Source organism: Heterocephalus glaber, unplaced genomic scaffold (assembly GCF_053883595.1).
Source record: "Heterocephalus glaber isolate CG9 unplaced genomic scaffold, H.glaber_assembly_v1.0 deba00001732, whole genome shotgun sequence".
Classification (NCBI taxonomy): Eukaryota; Metazoa; Chordata; class Mammalia; order Rodentia; family Bathyergidae; genus Heterocephalus; species Heterocephalus glaber.
This window is the reverse complement of record NW_028258443.1, coordinates 294,567-299,517: the sequence shown is the minus strand read 5'-3', so window position 1 is coordinate 299,517 and position 4,951 is coordinate 294,567. Positions and strand designations below refer to the sequence as shown.

At 38.5% G+C, this 4,951-nt stretch overlaps 1 pseudogene; it reads left to right on the top strand.

The window, feature by feature from the left end:
- Positions 1-224: 224 nt before the first annotated feature.
- On the top strand, positions 225-1,491 carry LOC101707395 (deoxynucleotidyltransferase terminal-interacting protein 2 pseudogene; annotated as a pseudogene).
- The last annotated feature ends 3,460 nt before the right edge of the window (positions 1,492-4,951 follow it).

Below are 4,951 nucleotides of genomic sequence, written 5' to 3'. Positions count from 1 at the left end.
ATCCTCTGGATTTCTGCTGGGTCTGTTGTAGTTTCACTTTTCTCAGTGTTAGTTGTATGGATTTGAGCCTTTTCTTTCCTTTTCTTGATAAGGTTGGCTAAGGGTTTATCAATTTCATTTATTCTTTTGAAAACCCAATGCTTTGGTTCATTGATTTTTCATATCATTCTCTTAGTCTCCATTGCATTGATTTCTGCTCTGCTCTTTGTAATTTCCTCTCTTATATGAGCCTTCAGTTAGTTTCTCAAAATCATTCAACCCCTCAAAATAATAAAATTATATCAGAGCCCTCAAATCTGAACTGTGAAGCTGTAAAGAAATCATTATCTCAAACATTTGCAGTTGTGGAAGTGAACAGGTGGAATGAAGAGAGAAAAAGCACCATAAAAATAAATGACTTACAAAGTTTAGTGATCATCATGCTGCTGATGATGAAGAGTCCACAAATAAAGTTGACAGGGCAACAACAGTGAAAGGAGTGTAGATCTTGAATGTGATACCAGACTAAACAAATCTGAGCTCAACCAGTCTCAGGATATAGATGATTCTGCCTTATTTGTTCTCAGCAGTGAAGAAAGTCAGCAATCTGAAAGCAGTGAAAATGAAGAGATCATTTTGTGTTTTGTTGAAAATAGTGGTCAAAAGGAGTCATTAAATGGAAACTCAGAACATACATCTCAGGACAGTGCATTCTTTGTAATTTACACAACTCCTGGATTGAATGCTGATAAAAATTTTTACTTGGAAGATAAGGTAAGTGAGGTTTCCACTGAGGAAGAAAAAGAAGAGGAGGAGGATGAAAACAGTGAAGAAGACCCATCAGACAGTGACAGAAATAAAGATGAGTATAGAGATGAAGATGACTTACTAAATAACACAAAGTCTAGACTTCTGAAGTTGACAAGTAGCAGTATCAACCCTGGTCTGAGTATCAAGCAGTTGGGTGGTGTGTAGATTAATTTCAATGCAGAAAAACTTTAGTGTAAGAAGAAAACTCTAACACAGATCAAGGAGGAAAAGGAAAGTGAGCTTCTACATAAAGCCGTAATTACATCTGATTTTGAAAAACACTAATTTGTCCCACCATACAGTGAATCAAAGTGTTAACTTCAGAAAAAACACAGGAAAGAGCAGGAAAAAACTACAGGTGAGGGTAGGTTTGGTATGAAAGCTCCAGAATTGACTACTGAACTTAAAAATGATCTCAAAGATTTGAAGATGAGAGCAAGCATGAACCCAAAAGATTTTTTTTTTAAATGATTGAGATGGCTTCCCTAAGTACTTCCAGATTGGAACCATTATTGACAATCCAGCTGATTTCTACCATTCACGAATTCCTAAGAAGCAAAGTAAAAGGACTATTGTGGAAGAACTGCTGGCTGATTCTGAGTTCAGAAGATATAATCAAAGGAAGCACTCAGATGTCATGGCTGAAAAAGCAACAAATGCAGCAGGAAAAAGTTCAGAAAGAAGAAGAAATTTCCCAATTAATATTCACCAAGCAAAATCCCATTATTTTACATCCTCCTTTTATTTACTTTAAAAGCATTTTAGAAGACTAACACCATCACAAATTTAATATAGACTGACTCTGTTTATATAAGGATTTCTGTTTGGAAATAAAATTGACAGGGAATCAATCTCATGCCCTTTGGAATGAAAATAAGTGTGTCTACAAAAAACAAACAATAGCATAATACACAGGTTAGAAAATGACAATTTGTGTAGCAGGTAATTTGTCACCTTTAACCATGTGAGCTAGATCAAAATCTAGGGCCAACCCAAAATATGTTTTTAGTAAGTAAACCCTTCAATATGGCAAATTTTCCCTTTGGGATAAGGATTTAAGAGGGGTTGGGGAGGGAGGGATAGAGAGATAGAGGAAGAGGGAAAGGTTAGAGCTGAGGCTAGAGGACACAGGAAGATCACACAAATTGTGGGAATCTGTTGAATATAGGAGGAAAAGACAGTGAAAAAACAGAGAGAATTACAGAACAAACTGACAACAATAGGGAAACTAGAAATTGTATTCACCTTCCTATAATGGTGACAGTAGAGAGGACAGAGAGAGAGAGAAAAAATTCAGAATGCAAGAGGAATAGGATCAAAGAGGGAGAGAAATATAGAGCCAGAATGGAGGGAGAGAGAGAGAGTGAAAAAGAAAATAAAAGAGAAAAAAAATAAAAACAAAACAAAACAAAAGTTCTCCCTCAGGATATGTCTCGGTGGTCCTGGTAATCAATCTGGGCAGCAGTTTTCCAGGTCCAAGTCGATTAGTCTCAGCAAGCCAGCTGTAGCCTCCTGAGATTCAGGGTGATTTCTGGCTGCAAGGTCCAAGTTGAGGTCCCTGACCTCCTGCAGGATTAAACTCTGAAAGGTTCTACTGCAGGTTCCAGCTGTCCTCCCCACTATGGGAGTCTGGGTTTCTATGGGAGGTGCTGATCCCACCAACTTAACAACCACAATCATCCAGTGTGCTTTTATTAAAGAGATTTTCTTCACTTTCCCAGTGGGCTTCAGTTTTCATTGAGGAGCCTCAGAGAGGCCCTCTCTGTTGTTCACTTCTGCCCTATCTTCTGGGGCTCATAACCATGGCCTTTATGTTCCCCCTGGTGCCTCTGCTGTGCAGATTCAGATACTGTGCAGCGGGGTCCTGCTGAGGTGCCGGCGTCTGTGGGGACTGATTCTGGCATGGGTGGCCCCCTTTGCTATTTTTTTTTTTTGGTACTGGGGATCGAACTCAGGACCTTGTGCACTTGAGAGTCAGGCGCCGGAACCACTGAGCTAAACCTTGCTATTTTTAAGAAGTTTTTCATTTGATGTTTGCCAACCACAACCTGCTTTCTAAATCTGATATTCTATCTCCATATTGGTCGTTTCTGCTGCATATATTTGAATAGAATTTTTAATCTCCTCCATATCTGTTTGAATCTATTTTATGGAATATAGCTCTTTCATATGTTCGGCATTCATAGTTTCCATCACTTTCCTAAGATCCTCTATTTTTTTTAAATCTGTAACTACTCTAGACTCACTAATCATATCCTTCATTATGGTCATCATTTCTTTATTTATCTGTAAAATTATTTCTCATTTACTTTTTTCTAGAGCCTCATCAATCTGATGTGTTACTTCTGCTGCTACCATTTCAGAAAGTTCAGCTAGGTAGCTTTTGATTTCTTTGACATAAGTGTCCCCTGTGTGCATTGGGAATCTTGAGTTCCATCTTACTTCTGTTTCCTCATTTTCTATATTTTGTTTATTTGCTTTCTGCATTGATGCTTGTAGGTTGCTTATGGAAATGTCTACTTTTTAGAGATGTCTTTTAAGTATAGCTGGATTTTAGTCTTTGTATCTGTCCCAGAATCCTGCCACTTCTGTTTATTAGGAATTAAAGGCTGCAGCCTGTTTGGCCTAGCACTCAGTTCTTTTGTACTGGACTGTAGTATTGTTTGTATCCCCCCACCTTGGTAGTACAATCAGTAATAACAATAGCATCAAACACAGACTGGAAATGACAAGCTAATAACTAATAATTTGCCACCTTTAACCACAGGTAAAAGATTTGTGGTTATATAAAATCTGACAAATCAGAAAATTTTATACAGTAAATATCCACTCAATACAGAAATTTTCCCTAAGGGGAGAAGATTTAAAGTGGAGAAGAGGAAAAAATAGAGAAGTAAAAGAAGAAAAGAGATGAGAAGCAAGGCTGAAGGATGAAAGAAGATTACCCAAGCTTCAGGAAACCAGTGAAGACAGAAGGGAAAGAAAGAATGAAAAAGCAAAAACAAGGACAAAACAAAACAAAAAAGTACAAACAATGTTCACCCTCACAAATAAACAAAAACAATCAGGAAAAAGCTCCAAATGAACAAAAAAATTTAAAAAGAAAAATAATCAAAAGCAAAGAAAAAAGGAAAAGAAGAAAGAAGTTTCCTTATGATTTCAAGCCTCTGATTATCTTCTGGGGTCTACAGTTTTGTGGTAGTGTCCAATTCAAGGGATGACTTTGTTCTTGTTGGGAGACAAAGAAGATAGAGTTCAGATCCATGCTGGATAATCCCAGCACTGGCAGTAGGATTAGGGTGTGGTTTTGGTTCTGGGATTTTAAAATCTATGAAAGTTCAGGCTGAGATTGACCTCTGGTCATGGGTTTGGGCCTGAGTTGTGTATCTTATAGTACTCTGGATGTTTCTTGCCAGCCTGACCATTGCTCCTTGACCATGGACTTCTCTCCGTGATTGTCCCTCACCCAGTCATTGTAATAGTTTGACACTGGGAGCCTTGAGATGGAGCCAACCCAAAACTGCTCTGAGTCCTGGGCTCAGTTAGCCTCTACCTAAAATGGTAATCAATCAGGAACTCTTTTTAGGGGTCACTGCAGTTACTTGGACTGGAGTCACTCACAAACTGTTGCAGCACACAGCATCCACTGATTTGTTGCACTGGTGTGTTTTTCCCTGAAGGCCTCTGGAGTCAACCACTTTCACTGTGTCTGTATAGCTTTAATCTTCCTTTTTTATGCCATGAGCCCAGAGCTGGAGAGACAGTGCAGATAGGCCCTTTCTTTTACTGGGCTGTGGTCTGTCTCTTCACCTTCTCTGTAGGCTCCAATATTCCCTTCAGATTCTTCCTGGGTCCCAGGGATCCACTTTTCTCCTTTTCTTCTTCCCCAAGTTGTTATTTTCCAGAGTTTGAATTCAGAATCTTGGAGATGCTGATTTTGTTGCTGCTTTCCACACTGCCATATTCCTAGAAGTCCTCAGGATAATTTGAAATGCTTCACTGGACTTTCTCCCCAGCCAGCCCTGGTGCTAGGAGCTCTAAGAATTCTTTATATATTCTGGTCATAGGTTATATGCATTGTAAATATGGTCTGTTTAAGGACTACTTTTCATTCTAATGATGTCATTTAAAGTTCTAAATTTTGATGGAATCTCATTTATCA